The sequence below is a fragment of the Vitis riparia genome, chromosome 15, assembly GCF_004353265.1.
Source record: "Vitis riparia cultivar Riparia Gloire de Montpellier isolate 1030 chromosome 15, EGFV_Vit.rip_1.0, whole genome shotgun sequence".
In the NCBI taxonomy this organism is placed as follows: Eukaryota; Viridiplantae; Streptophyta; class Magnoliopsida; order Vitales; family Vitaceae; genus Vitis; species Vitis riparia.
In genome coordinates, this window is record NC_048445.1 from 18,875,450 (window position 1) to 18,896,398 (window position 20,949).

A 20,949-nucleotide genomic window follows, 5' to 3' on the forward strand; every position below is an offset into this window, starting at 1 on the left:
GTGGGAGGAGAGGGGGGAACGGGAAAAATGGGAGAGAACAAGAGGGGAACAGCTACCCGGTTCGGCTATGAAGAATGAGTGGAGAAGAGAGCAAATTAGGCAGGGGAAAACGTGAAATAGGTGAGAGAATAGGATGGGGAACAACTACACGGTCGACTATGGAGGATGAGTGGAGTTGAGAGCAAATTAGGGGGGGAACGTGAAATGGGTGAGAGAATAGGATGTGGAACAACTACACGGTCGACTATGGAGGATGAGTGGAGTTGAGAGCAAATTAGAGGGGGAAATGGGAAAAGGGTGAGAGAATAGGAGGGGAAACAACTACACGGCTAACTATGGAGGAGAAGAGAGCAAATTAAGGGAAAAAAAGGAGAGAACAAGAGGGGGAGGTACCCAGTTTCAGCCGGGGTTTTTTTTCCTTTTCATTTGGATGGCTGAGATTAAATTTGTTTCATCCAACGGCTGAAACAAAACGGAGGCATGATACCTCAGTAGGCACTGTAGAATTCTCCATCTTCCATTGGTTTGAAATTGACTGGCATAACTCCAGTTCCCTAAAAGAATGTCGAGGTTGGTTGTGTTCAGTGGTGTCCCTCCCATGTGGAGGTGGGGCCCGCTTCAATAAAAGGAAAAAAAAAAAGAACTGTGACACCTAATATATAATAATTTCCATATATTTTTTTAGTTGTGCTTCAATTTATTTTATTTCATAACAATTATATTTATTCGGTTTTACATTATAACTATGGTCCAAATTAAAATTAGGGTAAAATAATTTTAAATTTTTTTAAGGTTTTTTTTAAAAAAAAAAAAAAAAGAAAAGGTTGGATTTTTTGTTTTAATTTTCAAAAATAATTTTCTATTTTCAAAAAGAAAAATAATTTTGAAAATAATTTATTTGTTTTGTGCTTGCAAAAAAATAAAATCGGATAATAGACCATTTTTTATGTAATAAAAGATTTTTTTTTTTTTAAACATTATTGTATAAATTATCTAAAATTACATAGATAAATCACCTTTTAACTACTACGTACTTTCAATATTTATGCTCTGATCTTGTCTCTTAGTTGTCTTTGTTTACTCTTTTTGAAGTTTTTTTTTTTTTTTTCCGTATAATTTCATAAAAATCTAAAATATTGGTTGTTCTAATTATTTTCTTTTTTCTAAAAGTCAACAACAAATATTTTCCCACATATGGTAATGTTTTATATGCCCACTAGCATGATAAATAATAATATGTACTTTTTTATTAGGTAATTAAAAATCTAATTAGCTATAATTATATTAATTAAGATTAATTAATTTAATAAAAAAAATAATTAATTATTTTTTATTTGATATTAATATTTTTTATTACAAATTTTTAAAAAGCATTTCTAGCCTAAAAAATGTTTTTAAAGAAAAATAAAGTGTTCAGTAAAACTTAGAAAACACTTTTAAAAAATTGAAAAATCTAGTGATTATTAAAGAAATATTTGATAGGTGATTTTTTAAAAAATATTTATAAAAAAATGCTTCTATTAAAAGCATTTCAAAGAGAAACACTATTAAAAGTATGTTTAATAGTGTTTCAAATCGAAATATTTTTAGTGAAAGTGTTTTCTCTAAAAACAATTTTAGGAAAATCACTTATCAAATGTTTTTCTAGAAAACACAAGTGATATTTCAATCCTACAAATGATTTAAAAAAAATTTAAAAGTGTTTTTTAAAATTTGCCAAATACCTTTTTTTTTTTTTTTTCAAAAACACTTTATATTGCCAAATATTTATGTTGAGGAGACTTTCCTTGTTCAAATTCTTGCATGGCGCTTGCTCTTTTAAGGATATACCAACTTTGCAATGACAATTCAACTATATAGAGATATTGTACAATCTTATTAATTTGTATATTGATACTTTTACTTTGTATTTTTTGTTTTTAGCAACTATGTTTTTTTTAACCATGGATAGAAAATACTTTTCTTGTTTTACTATTTTTTTAAATTAGGTTTTTATGGAATCATAGATTAAAAAATATTTATTTATTTATTTTTATATTTTGGAACACATCCAAAAAAAGTTTCTTTTCTTTTTATTTTTTATTTTTTCAAAATTTCGTTTTCTTAAATAGAGAAAACAAACAAAAAATATATAAAAACCAAAAAACAACTTGACAGGGCTTTGATACCAATTATGGAAAATAAGACTTCTGAGTTACCTTCTAAAATGCTTAAAAATCTTTATTGGTTGTTTTACTTATCAATTTTCTCACCTTAAGTTGTGAATGAAACTATGAATATGGACACCACTTTATTTCACAGCACAAGGGCCTTAACCCTTATTTTCACGGAGAAAACATGAAAAATTCAAGAAAGGACTTCGTTCCAAAAAGAAAAATCATGCTATTTCTCATTATTTCAAAGAAATAGAAATAAAAAATGTATTTTTTCTAATCCTTTTCTAAGAGAGGGATGTCATTTACTGAGATAGAGATAGAAAAAAACATAATTTATTTTATTTTTAATAATGCCAAATTTTGGGTAGTTTTTAAAACTCCCAAAAATTGCCTCCCCATTTTCAACTTATTAGGTCGGATTGGATCAGCCCACTCAGGCACTTAAACCCAACTCCAATAGAAAGAATAAAGTAATGGGAGCAAAGTTTAACATGAAAAATTTTTGAAGAGATAAAAAAATTCATGGGCCTACAAGCCATCAAGGACATCTATTATGAAAAAAAACCAATTGAGTGTAAAGTTTTATGTGACTCAAGTCTACCAATCCTTCTTGGACTATTTGACTAACACCTTCTAAGTTTAGCTACACCTTTTTCTTTTAGAGTAACTTTGTTTTTAATTAAAATTTTCAAAATAATTTTGAAAATCTTGTTTGGTAATGTATTTTTGCCTTTTAAAAAAAATTTGTTATTAAAATTTTTAAAATGAAGAGTTTTTTTACTTCTTATTTTTTGTTTCTAAAATAGAAACTTTTATATAAACAGTAGAATATTTTATACAAAATGTGTAAATTTATATTACTTCTTCAAAAATTATTTTTAAAAATTTGAAAATTTGAAATAATAAAATTGTTTTATACCTCAAAATTTTTTAAACAATTTTTTAATATAAATCTCTAAAAGTTTTTCCATCTTATATAAAAATTACTATTATATTTTTATTTTAAAAATAGAAAATAAAAAAATTTAAAATGACAAATTACCTTCATGCCTATTTGAAATTTTATTATTTTTTTTATCAATCAAATAGTCTCATATATAAAAGTTTAAAAGTTTGGATAAATCATTACATTTAACATTTATACTATGTTTTACCATTATTTTAGAAAGTGTTTTTAGTCTTTTTAATATTTAAATTTTTTTATCTTTTAAGCATTAGAAATGTTAGAAACACTTCGTATAATTACTATCAAATGCACTTTTAACATTTACATTTGACCATTTCCGCTACCAATTTTATCAAATCTAACATTAAAATATTTTAAAATGCCTCACAAAAAAAAAAAAAAAATAGTTCATTTATTCAATTTTTCAATACTGTATCTTTTCCTTTCCTTTTCGTTGTTGCTTGTGATTAGGAATGGCAATTTCGCCGGTTTGTCGGGTCACCCACCCCGATCCGCCCCGGTTAGGGCGGGTAACAAAGCACAATAATCAAGGATGGGACGGGTTTGGGCTTAATTTTTAAAACCCGAATCGGGTTTGAGGCAGGTTCAGGCTCTATAATAATCCACCCCACCCCGCCTCGGATATATATCTTACAAAATACCAAAAACCTCTACTTCCTCTCTCTTCCTTACGATTACTCCCATTCTCACTATTCTCAAACGCCTAAATTTCGGATTGATTTTCCCAACTCAAAAAATTTCCATCTCAGATTTTGAGCCGTTAGGGGAGAGAAGAGATAGGCTCATAGCTTGTGGAGAAGACAACCCCTCTAGCTTCATTTTCTGCCTTCTTGAAACACGAAGAAAACGAAGTCGAAGCTCACCAAGAGTACTAAAATCCGAGGTCTAAAGGCTTTGGTTTTGTTTGGATTTCTTGTTTACAGGTAAAAAAACCCTAAATTTCTAGGTTTTATTTGCTCGAATTTCCTCTTTCTTGTTCTTGCCTGAAATCTCCATGTAATTGGTTATTGTCAAAGCCAAACCGATTTGATTTAGTGGCTTCACATGGAATGATTTTATGATTTTTATCAACTCATTAATTGTAAAAAAAAAAAAAATCTTTGCTTTAACCCTAGTTTGAAATCCGTAATCATTTTTCTGATAATTTTTATTTTCGTATTTATTTTCAAATTTTCCATTTCACATAGATTTCGTTTATGTGCTATTTAGAATTTAACAACACCATAATCCGTAATTTTTTTTTTTTTTCATTTTTTCTCTATGTTTTGTTTGATTGCTGAGAAAGTGTGGGAAAAGACATACATGGGTCGGGACGGGTCGGGGATGGGATTTTAATGGTTATTTGAAAACGGGAATGAGACCACGAATCCTGCCTCTCCCCTGGTTTGGGACGGGGATGGAAAATAATTATATATTTTGGGACGAGAATGGGATAGGGGGAGTGTCAAGATTTAAGTTTTCAGATTGTTTAGTTTTTTTTTTTTTTAATAATCCCTATTAAGCAGGGTAGCTTCCAGCTTTGACTTATTCTCTACTCTTTACCATGTTATTTGTTAGTGTAAAACGTGGACTGTTTTTCTTATCAATTAGTTATTGTAAGGCTATTTTATTAGCCAAGGTTGTTGATCAATAGAGGTGGATTTTTCCCAGTTTTGTTCCATTCAGTTTTGATTCACAACATTCTAGTATCAGAGCCAGGTTCAAAGTAGCAGCAAGAGAGATGACAACTGAAGGGAATTTTGTGTAACCTGCTATTCCTCGATTTGATGGTCATTACGATCATTGGAGCATGTTGATGGAAAATTTTTTAAGATCTAAGGAGTACTGGAGTCTTGTGGAGACTGGTTATGTTGAGTTAGAAAGCAGAGCAGTATTGACAGAGGTGCAACAGAAGAAGCTTGATGAGATGAAGCTGAAAGACTTGAAGGTGAAAAATTATTTGTTTCAAGCTATCGATCGAACGATTCTAGAAACCATCCTACATAAGAACACATCCAAACAAATATGAAATTCCATGAAGAAGAAGTATGAGGGCAATGAAAGGGTGAAACGATCCATTCTTCAAGCTCTTCGCAAAGAGTTTGAAACTCTCGAGATGAAATCTGGTGAAGGTGTCTCTGACTATTTCTCAAGAGTGATGTCTGTATCCAATAAGATGAGAGTTCATGGTGAACAAATGAGAGATGTTACAATAGTAGAAAAAATACTTCGATCATTGAGTGACAAATTCAATTATATATATTGTTTGTTCAATTGAAGAGTCAAAGGGCATTGATCTCCTATCAATTGATGAACTGCAAGTTCCTTAATTGTTCACAAGTAGAAGTTCCTTAGGCACAAAGGAGAAGAGCAGGCACTCAAGGTAATTCATGAAGAAAGTGTAGGAGGAAGAGGTCGTGGTCGCGGATCCTCTCAAGGAAGAGGCAGAGGTAGAGGACGCCAATCCTTCAACAAAGATACTGTAGAATGCTACAAGTGTCACAAACTTGGACAGTTTCAATATGAGTGCCCAAGTTGGGACAAAGAGGCTAATTTTGCTAAGCTTGGAAAAGAAGAAGCGATGTTGTTGATGTCCTATGTTGAGATAAATGAAGCAAAAAAGGAGGATGTTTGGTTTTTAGATTCTGGTTGCAGTAATCATATGTGTGGAGATAAAACTCTCTTCTGCGACTTCAATGAATGCTTTAGGCAGATGGTGAAGCTAGAAAACAACTCAAAAATGACAGTGATGGGTAAGGGTAATGTAAGGCTGAAAGTGAATGGATTCAATCATGTAGTCACCGAGGTTTTTTATGTGCCTGAGTTGAAGAACAATTTACTGAGCATTGGGCGCCTGCAGGAGAAAGGTTTAGCGATTCTTATTCAACATAACAAGTGTAACATCTATCATCCTGAGAAGGGCTTGATCATTCAAGCAGAGATGTCTACCAATAGAATGTTTATTTTGTTGGCTGCGCCACAACCAAAGAAACCAACTTGCTTTCACACAACTACAAAAGACTTATCACATCTCTGGCATTGCCGATATAGACACTTGAGTCACAAAGGATTGAGGACTCTTCAAAACAACAAGATGGTGAATGGACTACCACAATTCGAAGCTTCAAAAACTGTATGCACTGATTGCATGGTTGGAATGCAACATAGAAATCCAATTCCAAAGAAGAGCACTTAGAGAGCTTCTTCGAAACTTCAACTCATTCATGCTGACATATGTGGCCCTATCACACTGATCTCAACAGCAAAAAAAGGTATCTAATTAGCTTCATTGATGATTTTAGTCGAAAGGCATGGATTTACTTCTTGGTTGAAAAATCTAAAGCTTTAGTTATCTTCAAACAATATAAAAGTTGTGTTGAGAAAGAAACTGGTTCCTATATTAAGTGTTTGCATACTGATCGAGGGGGTGAGTTCACTTCACAAGACTTTAATGAATTTTGTAAAGAAAATGGCATCAAGAGGCAGTTGACAGCAGCTTACACTTCACAACAGAATGGAGTTGCAGAGAGGAAGAATCGGACCATCATGAACATGGTTTGAAGTATGCTTTCAGAGAAGAAGCTTCCAAAGACTTTTTGGCCAGAAGCTGTGAATTAGACAGTGCATATTCTAAACCAAAGTCCTACTCTAGCAGTGAAGAACATGACTCCGGAGGAAGCTTGGAGTGGAGTCAAGCCTTCAGTTGAACATTTTCGAGTGTTTGGTTGTATCTCACATGTTCATGTACCTGATATCAAGAGAACCAAGTTGGAAGATAAAAGTTTTACTTGTGTGTTGTTGGGAGTTAGTGAAGAGTCTAAAGCTTATAGGCTTTATGATCCAATAGCCAAGAAGATTGTAATCAGCAGGGATGTAGTTTTCGAAGAGGACAAGTCTTGGGATTGGGATAAGAGCTATAAACAATAGGTGGTAGCTATGTTGAAATGGGGAGATAATAAAGAAAATGTTGCTGCAAATAATGAAGGTGAGGCCAACAGTGAAGATGGAAGTAGTGCAAAAAAGGTTGGGGTTGTTTCTCCAAATCTGGTAGATGAAAAGAGTTCACCTAGTTCCAATGAAGGGAGTGTTAGAAGGCCACTAGTTTGGATGAGAGATTATGAAACGGGTGAGGGTTTGTCTGAAAGAAGAAGATGAGACTAATCTAGCATTGTTTGCATCTGGAGATCCATTTTATTTTGAAGAAGCTGTGAAAAGTGCAAAGTGGAGAGCTGCTATGGATTCTGAAATAAAATCTATAGAAAAGAATGATACTTGGGTGCTAACCGACTTACCTGCAGGTGTAAAGAAGATTGGTGTCAAATGGATTTACAAAACAAAGCTTAATGAGCATGGAGAGGTAGACAAGTACAAGGCACGCCTTGTAGCAAAAGGCTATACGTAACAACATGGGGTTGATTACACAGAGGTTTACACATGGGGTTGATTATTGCTCTTGCAGCTCAAAGGAATTGAAAATTTTACCAACTAGATGTGAAATCAGCCTTTCTCCATGGAGAGCTAAGTGAAGAGGTGTTTGTTGACAAACCAAGAGGCTATGAGCAAAAGGACAATCCGCACAAGGTGTACAAACTAAAGAAAGCCTTATACGGACTCAAACAAGCTCCACGAGCTTGGTTTAGTCGTATAGAAGCACACTTTGTGAATGAAGGCTTTGAGAGGTGCCATACTAAGCATACCTTGTTCGTCAAAACAAGCAAAGGAGGTAAAATTTTAATTTTGAGTTTGTATGTTGATGACCTCATTTTTACTAGAAATTATGAATCAATGTTTTATGAGTTCAAGAGCTCTATGATGCGTGAGTTTGATATGACTGATTTAGGAAAGATGAGGTATTTTCTTGGAGTTGAAGTGTTGCAGAAGACTGATGGCATTTACATCAATCAAAAGAAATATGCCTTAGATGTGTTGAAAAGATTTGGGATGGAGGAGAGCAATTCTGTCCATAGTCCGATTGTTACAAGTTTTAAAGTCTTCAAAGACGAAAATGGAGTCAAGGTTGATGCAACATTCTTCAAGCAAATGGTAGGAGTCTCATGTATCTAACAGCAACTCGACCTGACTTGACGTTTGTAGTGAGTTTAATTAGTAGATACATGGGGCAGCCAACTGAGCTTCACTTACAGACTGCAAAGAGGGTGTTAATCATATTTGAGAGGCACAACAAATCTTGGGATCTTCTACAAGAAGGGAGGGAATGATAAATTGGTTGCCTTTATTGATAGTGACTATGCCGGTGATTTGGAGGATAGGGAAAGCACATCGGGGTATGTATTCATGTTGAGTTTTGGAGCTGTGTCTTGGTCCTCTAGAAAGCAGCCTGTTGTTTCACTCTCCACAACTGAAGCTGAATTCATAGCCGCAGCATCCTGTGCATGTCAAGCTGTTTGGATGAGGAGAATCTTGGAGAAGCTTAGTCATACACGAGGTAATTGTACTACTGTGTTTTGTGACAATAGTTCAACAATTAAATTATCAAAGAATCCAGTGATGCATGGACGAAGCAAACACATAGATGTTCGCTTTCATTTTCTGCATGATCTTACTAAAGAAGGAGTAGTGGAATTAGTTCGTTGTGGTACACAATATCAGGTTGCAGACGTGATGACTAAGCCTCTCAAGCTTGACATGTTTCTGAAGCTGAGAGAGTTGATGGGTGTTCGTGAAGTTCCATATGTAAACTAATTGCTGTTAGCAGTTAGTTTAAGGGAGGGTGTCAAGATTTAAGTTTTCTGATTGTTTAGTTTTTTTTTTTTTTTTTTTAATAATCCCTATTAAGAAAGGTAGTTTTATAAGCAGGGTAGTTTCCAGCTTTAACTTATTCTCTACTCTTTACCATGTTATTTGTTAGTGTAAAACGTGGGTTGTTTTTCTTATCAATTAGTTATTGTAAGGCTATTTTATTAGCCAAGGTTGTTGATCAATAGAGGTGGATTTTTCCCAGTTTTGTTCCATTCAGTTTTGATTTACAACAGGGAGCCCATCCCAAACTTTGTCCCGTTGCCATCCTTACTTGTGATATAAAATAATTAAGGAGTTAAAGAATTATGTAAAGGAAAAAAAAATGTTTTTAAAAAGATTAAGAATGATTATTTATTTTTCCATAATTTTTAAAATAGTTAAGTTTTATTATTTTGACCTTATTTAATAACAATTTCAATGACTATTTATATTAATTAATTGAGACTAAACTAAATAATGATAACAGAAAATAAAATAAGTAGATGTTAGGATTTGATGATTTTTAAATTTTATTTACAAATAAATTTACGGCCACATTTGTTCTTATTTCATATGCCTTTTTTGCCCACACTAATATCAACACCATTTTTGCTTTTAATCAGAGCATTAATTGCCATTTTTTAAATCAAATTTCTTGATAATTTTAATGAATTGGTGAGTAATGATTGAAAGAAGAAAGGATGAGTGGAAAACAAATGAAGACATTTTCTTTTTCTTTTTTTGTTCTTTTTTATTTATTTATGAATTTTGAGTTGTGACATATGGCCAACCCATAAAAGGACCAACTGATTGTGGGTCACACTAATTTTTTTCTTCTATGTGAATAAGTAGGTATTTGACAAATCAATTTAATAACTTAATTTAAATTATTAAGTAAATTAAATATGTTTGATAAAATAATTTAATGATATAATTTAAAGTTAAAAATAACTTTAATGATATCATTTATCCTAATTACCTCCATGATTCCTTTTGTTACTTCACATTCTTTATTGTTGTTTAACCTCCTTTATCCTAATTATAATTTATGGGGATAAATATGTCAATTTGATGATTTAGAATAATTTTTAAATTAATTTTATACATTAATATTTAAAGTGAAAATTAAATAATAAGTCTTAATTCAACAAATTTAAGTATAATATAACTTAAAATCAATTTAAGTTATTTAAAAATAAGTATTAAGTTTTATCAAACATCCCCTTAATTGCTTGTTTTTAAACATATTTTTTAAATTTCTTGACTAAGTAGAAAAAGTTTTTATTGAATATTGAACACAACCTTCATCCTATCAATATTTAACACTTAACAAAAATGAAATAATTAAAAATAAGCAACTCAATATTTCATAATTTTTATTTAGATTTAAAACATATATCATCCTACTCAAATTATGTAAAATTTCTTATGATATGTAATGTAATGAGTGAGAAAAGGTCTTTTTAAAGACCATTAAGGCGTACAAATACTGAAGAAGAAAATTTGGGGAAGAAAATTGCGGTTGACATTTTGGAGAAACTCTTTCATCACAACATCATAAAATTACATTATCACTCAAATTGGAAATCTATCCCAGCTATTATTCTACATTTGCTTTATATAATAATCACATATCCAAGAGCCAACAAAGAATCAAAGCAACTACTCATTGTTAATTTCTATGAAATGACCAGACATGTGGAAGCTGTGGATGGACTTGTATCTATACGGACTCTGTAACGTGTATCCTGCATGTTGATTATGGTTAGGTGTAAAATTGCAGGGCCTCTAATCATAATGTGCCATGGTCGCATCCCTGTGAATGAAGTCTGCAGCTTATCCATCATCCCCTGCTGAATCCATCCACACCACTTTCGTACTAGCCCACACAAGTAGTTGCCAAGTGAAAGCAAGACGTAGATGACATATATGAGAGGTCGCCATTCATCTGGGAACAAGAGTGATGCCAATGAAACCAGTAAGAGGAGCAGCAGAAGAAGAAGAGTGGAAGGTGAAGTCAATTCCAGCTGACAAGGCAAATAGTAATAGAGCAGCTATAGCCACCTTGGTGGTTATGGGATGGGCTTCAAATACAGAGTTTGACTCATTCTGAAACTTCAACTCAATGAGTGGAGAAGCAGTGGAAGAATAAAGGAAAGAAGGGCGAGAATTGCGTTACGGGGAGTGGCCATGGGATTGTGTTGTTGAGGGAGGTTGATTCCCACAATGTTAATTATAGTGGCATAATGAATATGTTAGGAAGTGTCCCAAATTCCTAATTAGTATAGATTCCTTTTTGTAAAGAATATTATATAGAATATTTCTAGGTTGATATATTATTGTAATATTAGACTTCCTTATAGAATAAGGAAGGTTGTTGGAAATATCTCTATAAATATTCTAGGTCATGAGGGGAAAAAGTTATGAGATGGAGATGGGCCTGTAGAGACTATACAAGGTGGATAGAGATGTGAGGAAGAACGGGAGGTACCCAGTGGAGCGAGATAGCTCGTAGCAAGGTATGGATACAAGGAGTGGGGAAACATGGGATGTTTCGGAAACCCAATAGTTGTATCTAGTTCTGTCCTCTGTAATATTCTCTATTGTATAGTGGAATCATTATCTCTCATCCGTGGACGTAGGCATGGTTGGCCGAACCATGTTAAAACCTCGTGTACCGTATGTGTGATTGTTTTATCTTTGTGTTCTTGAACTAACATTATTGGCATCAAAGCTTTCGTTGGCACTACAACTGGTATCAGAGCTTGGGTTGAAGATTTTTGGAAGAGCAAAAGATCACAAAGCACACAAGATGAAAACAAAAGGAATTTTCACTGAAGGTGGAGTCGATTGCTCTCTCGTGGTGATATGATACAAAAAGGTTTGTGTCATGGAGAGATTGAAGATTAACTTCATGGAATTTGGTCCAAGGTGGAGATTGTTAGGAAGTGTCCCAAATTCCTAATTAGTATAGATTCCTTTTTGTAAAGAATATTATATAGAATATTTCTAGGTTGATATATTATTGTAATATTAGACTTCCTTATAGAATAAGGAAGGTTGTTGGAAATATCTCTATAAATATTCTAGGTCATGAGGGGAAAAAGTTATGAGATGGAGATGGGCCTGTAGAGACTATACAAGGTGGATAGAGATGTGAGGAAGAACGGGAGGTACCCAGTGGAGCGAGATAGCTCGTAGCAAGGTATGGATACAAGGAGTGGGGAAACATGGGATGTTTCGGAAACCCAATAGTTGTATCTAGTTCTGTCCTCTGTAATATTCTCTATTGTATAGTGGAATCATTATCTCTCATCCGTGGACGTAGGCATGGTTGGCCGAACCATGTTAAAACCTCGTGTACCGTATGTGTGATTGTTTTATCTTTGTGTTCTTGAACTAACATTATTGGCATCAAAGCTTTCGTTGGCACTACAGAATAGGCATATTTTGACCTCCTTTCTCCAATACACCTTCACCCTCAACTTGTCATACAAATGAAGAAGATGAGCTTGAGAGTTGGGAAGCGACATTTGCCTTTAAATAAAAGTTTGAGATTGTATTTTCTGCCTCGATTCTGCTTCCAACCTGCCCACGTGGAGGCTTGTAATTAGAGGTCCACTTTCATTTTCTTTCCAGCTTTATCGTATTGTAAGCTTGTGACTTCTACTTTCTCTTCTTCCTTAGTCTCTACCTCTCCCTAATCGCCCACGTTTGCCGGTAGGATATATTATTGATTCCTTCCACTACATCATCGCTTGCAACAATTGGTTTTGAGATTTTATAATTTTTAAATTCCATTTTTACGACTAAGTTAATTTTTTTCTCTTTGTAAATAGAGCTTTTTATTAATAAGGTCCATAAATGTTTCCAAAAAAAGGAAGAAATTAAGGGTCTGTTTGGTTGTTGTTTTTGAAAACTGTTCTGGAAAATAGTTTTTGAGAACAATTTTTTATGTTTTCAGAAAAAAAAAAAAAAAAATTGTGTTTGGGAACTGAACTCTAGAAAACAGTTTTTGTTCCAAAAAAAAAAAAACATGTTTGAAAGTTATTTTTTTAATTAATAAAATATTTTCTTCCATTAATTTGGTATTATAAATATATAAATAATTTTCATTATGCATAATTCATTTAAATAAAAAAAAAATATTCCATTTTGAAAATTTTACATTAGTTATAACTTTCTTAAACAAATGATGACTTTGTAACCATATGTAAGTATATTAATTTCAATAATTTAAGGAAGAAGAAAGAGTTTGTAGGTGGGGGTGTGGTGGTTGGGTGGAGCTCACCTTTGTAAAAATACAAAAAGCATCTATGAAAACATAAAAATAAGGAAGAGAAAACACAAAAAAAAAAACAATATATTCTTTGAACAATGAAAACATATTTTTATTGTTCTCAAAAAAGTGGTTTTTGAGAACACAGAAAACACAAAAAATAAAAACATATCCCCTTCCCCAAACAAGTTTTTTGTTTTCAAGAACAGAAAACAGTTCTTGAAAACATGAACCAAACTGGCCCTAAGGGTCTGTTTGATTGTTGTTTTTTAAAACTGTTCTGGAAAAAAAAATTTGATGTTTTTTTTTTAAAGAAAATTGTGTTTGGGAACTAAATTTTGGAAAAAGAGTTTTTTTTATCCTAAAAAAAAACATGTTTGGTTGAGTTAATAAATTTTTTTTAAAAAATAAGTAAAAAACAAAAAACTTGTTTGAAAGGTTATTTTTTTAATTAATAAAGTTTTTTCTTCCATTAATTTGATATTATAAATATATAAATAATTTTTATATGTATAATTCATTTAAATTTTTAAAAAAATTATTCAATTTTGAATTTTTTACACCAGTTATAATTTTCTTAAATAAATGATGACTTTGTAACCATGTGTAAATATATTAATTTTAATAATTTAAGGAAGAAGAAAGGGCTTGTGGAATAATTTAAGGGATAATAAAGAGCTTGTGGTTGGGTGGAGCTCACCTTTGTAGAAATATAAAAAGCAACTAGGAAAACACAAAAAGAAGAAAGAAAAAACATGAAAAACAATTCATTCTTTAATTAACAGTGAAAAAACAATAAAAATATTTTTTTATTATTCTAAAAAAAAATGATTTTTGAGAACATGAAAAACACAAAAAAAACAAAAACACACCCCCTTCTCCAAACATTTTTTTAGTATTTTTTGTTTTCAAGAATAGAAATCAATTCTTGAAAATAGCAACCAAATAAACCCTAAACTATGCCAATGTTATTAAGACATGGGTGAACCGTTAAAAGGAATATCTTAAATTACCAAAAAGAATTGTCTTAAATTTTTTTCTTTTACTTCTTATTGTATAATTATCCAACTTTTTTTTTATTTTCTATGTCTGAAAAAATTAAATTAAAATTATTGGGCATGTTTAATAACATTTAACTTTTAAAAAGACATTTATTTTTTTATTTAAAATATTAAACATGTTTTCACCACTTAAACTTCACTTGATTCATTCATTAGTTATAATCTTTAGCACTTAGTTTTGCCTCTCATTTATGCTACTTAATTTATATAATGTGAAATGAGAAAGATTGGAAAGATAGGAAAAAGAAGAAATTAAAATCTTTGTTTTGAAATATTTTCAAAAGTAATTATAAAAAAAACAGTTTTTAAAAACAATTTTTTTTTTTTAAGAATAAAAATAAGTTTAAGCAAATTTTGTTTTTTATTTTTTTATTTTTTATTCTCTTTTAAAAAGATACTACTTAATTATATATCATGTAAAGTTATCAAATTGTGTTAAATGTTTTCATTTATATGTCATATATAACAATGTAAAAAAATATTGAAAATATCTTGGATTTCTTTAATAAAAAATTGTAAAGGGAAGACAGATGTAATTGCCAAGATCCCACTTTTGGGTTAGACTCAATTGTAAAAACAATTTTTTATTTATTTATTTTAAAATATAGAAAAACATGAGAGAGAGTCGAAGTTGAATTTACGTGGTACGTGGGCAACTCTAAATATTCAAAATAGCCCACCAAATCGCAAGTCTCCACGTGGAAATGACAAAGCTGCTTCTTCTCCCAATCTATTCGCCCACCAATCTTTATAGAATTTGTAGCACCACATGTAGGTGACAATAAAGCGGCCACATTGCATATATGCATGCAATCACAGCCTCTAATTTGGGCAGTGGTTGTCACCCTGTCCATATGATTATCTAGTTGTGGACCCCGCATTTCGGCTCATGCGTTTCCCACTTGATGGCGAGCTCGATTTTTGTTTTGAAAAATGATTTTTTATTTGATTAAGAGAAATGACTTGGAGTCGCCACTTATTTTTGTTTTATTTTTAAAAGGGTAAACAAAATAAGAAAGAAAAACCCTAAGTGCGACTCCTGGTTTTGGAAAAAGCGATCTGTGAAAAACCGGATCGGGTTTGGGGGTCAGGTCACTTATCGGGAAGGTACGGTAGAGACCGTAGCACCCCTCTAAGTCCCTAAAGTCGGGTCTCTACTAATAAAATGAAGCAATCATGGCAATTGATGAGGAAATCGATGAATATCCTGGATGATCATGCACATATGAGAATCGGAACATGTATAGTGAAGTATCAGAATGAGAGTGTATGCGTACCTGGGCCGCGAGCCACAATGCGCTTTCAAGAAATGAGATTAGTACACAATTAACAAATACAAATTATAGCTCATGCATATCGGAGTGCAAAACGAAGATTAAGCAAAATATATTAAGCACAACAGTTGACAATCAATAGGGATCAAACATAGGGCCCCCCACCAAAGCCCAATTTATTATTCACGAACTAGTCTCACAAATTCCGTGTTTTAGAATTATGAAGAATTCACTGTTGCTTATGTAAAATCAAGAAGATCAAAAGATTATTTAGGAAATGAAATGGAATTAGAACTATTCGGGTGAAAACTGGATTCTTGGAGTTTATTGGAAAATTGGAAATTTTGGGAATTAAATTTAAAATATTAGAGCTTCGGTAATTAAAATGAAATTTGCCAAAGAAAATGAGAAATGAACTTTAGGGAATTAAACTGCAGGGATATAGATTTTGAAAGTTGAATTCGTAATAATAATAATAATAAGATTTTGAAAGTTTGAATTAATGATAATAATAATAATAATAACAATAAGATTTCGAAAGTTTGAGTTAATAGCAATAATAATATTTGAAAGTTTGAATTAATAATAGTAATGATAATAAGATTTTGAGAATTTGAATTAATAATAATAATAATAATAATAATAGTATTAATAAGATTTCGAGAGTTTGAATTAATTATAATAATAGTAGGATTTTGAAAGTTTGAATTAATGATAATAATAATAATAATAATAATAACAATAATAAGATCTTGAAAGTTGAATTAACAATAATAATAATAATAATAATAATAATAAGATTCGAAAAATGGAACAAATAATAATAATGACAATGATAATAATAATAATAATAATTAATAATAATAATAGCAATAATAATAATTAATAATGATGATATCCGTTAATAATAATAGTAATAATAATAATATCCGCTAATAATAATAATAATAATAATAATAATAATAATAATAATAATAATCCGTTAATAATAATAATGATAATAATAATCCGTTAATAATAATAATATCCGTTAACAATAATAATAATAATATCTGCTAATAATAATAATAATAATAATAATAATAACAATAGTAATAAAAATAATAAGAATAGTAATAATAATAACAATAATAATAATAATAATAATAATATGAAAAGGGTTAATAATAATAGGCTTTGGGGGTTAAAGGGTTTAGGATATGGGCTTTAGGGATTTGAAAAGGGGTTAAGGGTTGGAAATGGGCTTAGGAGGCTTTTAAAAGGGGTTTTAGGATCTGGGCCTTTAAGATGGGCTTTGAAAAGGGGTTAATAATGATAGGCTTTCAGGCTTTGAAAAGAGGTTAATAATGATAGGCTTTCAGGCTTTTAAAAAGGGTTAAAGAGCTTAGGATCTGGGCCTTGAGGGCGGGCTTTGAAAAGAGGTTAAAGGGGTTTAGGATCTGGGCCTTTAGGAATGGACCTTGGGCTTTGAAAAGGGACTTTGAAGAGGGGTTAATAATGATAGGCTTTTAGGCTTTTAAAAGGAGTTAAAGGGTTTAGGATAGGGTTGGACATGGGCTTAGGAATTGGAAATGGGCTTAGCTTATAATAATAATAATAATAATGGTAATAATAGTAATAATAATAATAATAATAGTTAATAATAATAATAATAATAATAATGATAATAGTTAATAATAATAATAATTGAAATAATAATAATAATAATAATAGCTAATAATAATAATAATTAATAATAATAATTGAAATAATAATAATAATAATAGTTAATAATAATCATAATTGAAATAATAATAATAATAATAGTAATAATAACAATGGGATTATGAAAGTTGAATTAAAAATAATGATAATAGTAATATTTTGAAAGTTAAATTAATAATAATAATAATAATAATAATAATAATAATAATAATAATAATAATAATAATAGAAATTAAAAGGTAAGGGGTACATGAATTGGGCCGCATGGTGGGATGAAGGGTACATGAATTGGGCTGCATCTACTAGGCTGCATGGTGGGAAGCCTAACTAACACTCCACTGGCTTTATTTCCTCATTTTTGGTCTGGATGGTGGAGCTTCCAGCTCGCACCAGCCTCTACGAAATGACCATTACCAGCCTTGGCTTTCACCAGAATAGTTGCTACTCGCTTGATCTTCTTGGTAAGGCCTGGGTCACTCATCTGAATGACGCCACCTTGGGCGCGGATGCTCTAGAACCGCGACGACACATGCCCCCCAGTCTCCTTCGCGAGGCGCGCTTGCTCGGTGCAAACAGCGTCCGTGATAACGCCGCCGCGCAGCAGCTGGTCCAAGCCCATGTTGGCAAAGAAAAGTGATTTCTTGGTCTCGAAGATGGCACCATAGCTACTCTGTAACAACTCCATTGCTCGCCGTCTCAAAGCAGTAGAAAGAAGAAGGAGCAAAAGAAGCCATGGGTCGGAAGATTTGGAGATGAAAGGCGTCCGTGCAGGGTGGCCATGCGCGCAGGCGGGTAGGTGTCTTCGGGATTTTAATGGTGGCCTTGGAGGAATCTCAGGTGGCCATGCAAGGTGTGGAAAGTGGGTGTTAAGAGGTTGAGGCATGACGGTGAGAATATGGGTTTGATGGGTATTCTGAAAATTAATTAAAAAAAATAAAAATAAAAATGAAGGCTTGGAGGTGGAAGTGATGTATGACAATGGGCATGGAGGGTGTTGAGCGTGTTCGTGGGCATAACTCTCTCTTCCACCCTCATGGGGCTTCACAAAGCTCATCATAGGCTCAAACGGATGGTTTAAGCAAGCCCAGTATAATCCTTAAATATCAAACAAACTAAGATCTAACCATCAACAGGAGAAATAAATCATGGATGTTAGAGAAAACAAATAACAAGGCGAGCGTGTGCAAGCAAACTCGTTCAAAGCCAAACAACCAGATGGCCCGAGACGTCCACAGGAAATCACCAAAACGATGTCATGGGTTGAAGTAAGGCATCAGATGGAAAGAAATGTATTAAACTCAAGCCAGACTTACCTGGAAACTCCTGAAAAATTCCCTGCCAGCGAGTTTTTTCTCCCCCCAGCTCGCTCTCTCTGGTTTTCCTCCTGGTGCCTTCCTTCTGCTCCTTTCTTTCCTTCTTTTCTTGTGTCTTCCTCAGCAAGCCATCCTTGGCTCCTGTTCACGTCCCATCTGGCTGCCCCCTCAGCCTAATTCCCGGGGTGGTCAGAAGATTATAATAATGGGAAAAAAAAAATCAGCCATCTCTCTAGGGGGGTCTACAAATATGCCCCTCTTCGGTAGAGTTCACGAGTGTAAAGAATATGAACACTGGAGTGAAAAGCAAGTGTGAATAATGAGTGGAATGAAGTGAACTCTACCGAAGAATCAAGGAGACCCCCATAGGGACACTAGCGAAGCATGAACTCACTCAGGCCAAGAGACGAACACAGAAGCTCTAATCCTAAGGGAAAAAGAAGCCTCAAAATGTCTCTAAAGCCACACTGAGGACCTAGGCTCCCTTCGAGAATGTCTCCAGAAGGAGACTACCCTAAGTGAACTACATGAGAATGACAAGCGTAGGGCATCTAACAACATGACCGAAGTATGTGTCGTGAACTCAAAGGATCGTGTCATGAGTAACGAAGATGAAAGGGTGATGACAAGTAGTCGATAAACACGGGGTAACAAGGTGAGGAAAATGAGGATGAGTGTAAAGCCATGAAGATCAGAATGTGCAATGCCAGTGAATGTGAATACTGAGGACTACGACCTCGAATGGTACAGCTAAAGAGAAGTGACTCTGAACGACAAAAACACGGAAAGATGGTGACTCAAAGTACAGGAGTGGGTATGAAAAACAGCTCCGAACGCCAAAATAGAGGGAAATGGTGATAGATCTGGATGCCATCATGGGCCCATGGCTCTGAACGCCAAATATGAAATGAACAATGGCTCTGAATGCCGAAATGAAACTTATGGATCTGAACGCCAAATGGAAAATGTACGATGGCTTTGAATGCCAAAACTGAGAATGATGATGGCTCCGAACACCAAAACTGAGAAGTGATGATGGCTCTGAACGCCAAAACTGAGAAGTGATGAAGGCTCTGAATGCCAAATTGAGAATAGTGATGGCTATGAATGCCAAAACTGAGGAGTGGTGATGGCTCTGAATGCCAAACTGAATAGTGATGAAGGCTCTGAACGCCAACTAAGATGCGATAATGGCTCTGAACGCTAAATGGAAAATGTACGATGGCTTTGAATGCCAAAATTGAGAAGTGATGATAAGATGCGATGATGGCTCTGAACGCCAATCTGGAAATGTGACTCTGAATGTTAAATGAGGAAGTGATGATGATGGCTCTGAACGCCGAAACTAAAAAGTGATGGTGGCTCTGAAAGCCAAACTGAAAATAGTGAGAAGCGACGATGGCTCTGAACGCCAAACTGAAAAGTGATGATGGCTCTGAACGCCAAAACTGAGAAGTGATGAAGGCTCTGAATGCCAAAACTGAGAAGTGATGAAGGCTCTGAACGCCAAACTGAGAATAGTGATGGCTATGAATGCCAAAACTGATGAGTGATGAAGGCTCTGAACGTTGGGGAATGCAATAGTGATGGCTCTGAACGCCAAATGAAGACGTGATGAGGATGGCTCTGAACGCCAAACTAGGAAGTGGTGATGGCTCTGAACGCTGAAACCGGGAATGCGATAATGATGGCTCTGAACGCCGAACGAAGATGTGATGATGATGGCTCTGAACGCCAATACCGGGAATGCGATAGTGATGGCTCTGAACGCCGAACTAGGAAGTGGTGATGGCTCTGAACGCCGAAATCGGGAATGCGATAATGATGGCTCTGAACGCCGAACGAAGATGTGATGAGGATGGCTCTGAACGCCGATACTGAAAAGGGATGGCTCTGAACGCCGAACGAAGATGTGATGATGATGGCTCTGAACGCCAATACTGAGAAGGAATGGCTCTAAACACCGAAACCGGTAATGCAATAGTGATGGCTCTGAACGCCAAACGAAGACGTGATGAGGATGGCTCTGAACGCCAAACTAGGAAGTGGTGATGGCTCTGAACGCTGAAACCGGGAATGCGATAATGATGGCTCTGAACGCCGAATGAAGATGTGATGATGATGGCTCTGAACGCCAATATCGGGAATGCGATAGTGATGGCTCTGAACGCCGAACTAGGAAGTGGTGATGGCTCTGAACGCCGAAACCGGGAATGCGATAATGATGGCTCTGAACATCGAACGAAGATGTGATGAGGATGGCTCTGAACGCCGATACTGAAAAGGGATGGCTCTGAACGCCGAACGAAGATGTGATGATGACTCTGAACGCCGAAACTGGGAATGCGATAGTGATGGCTCTGAACGCCGAACGAAGATGTGATGAGGATGGCTTTGAACGCCGATACTGAAAAGGGATGATGGCTCTGAACGCCAAACTGAAAAGCGATGATGGCTCTGAACGCCAAAATTGAAAA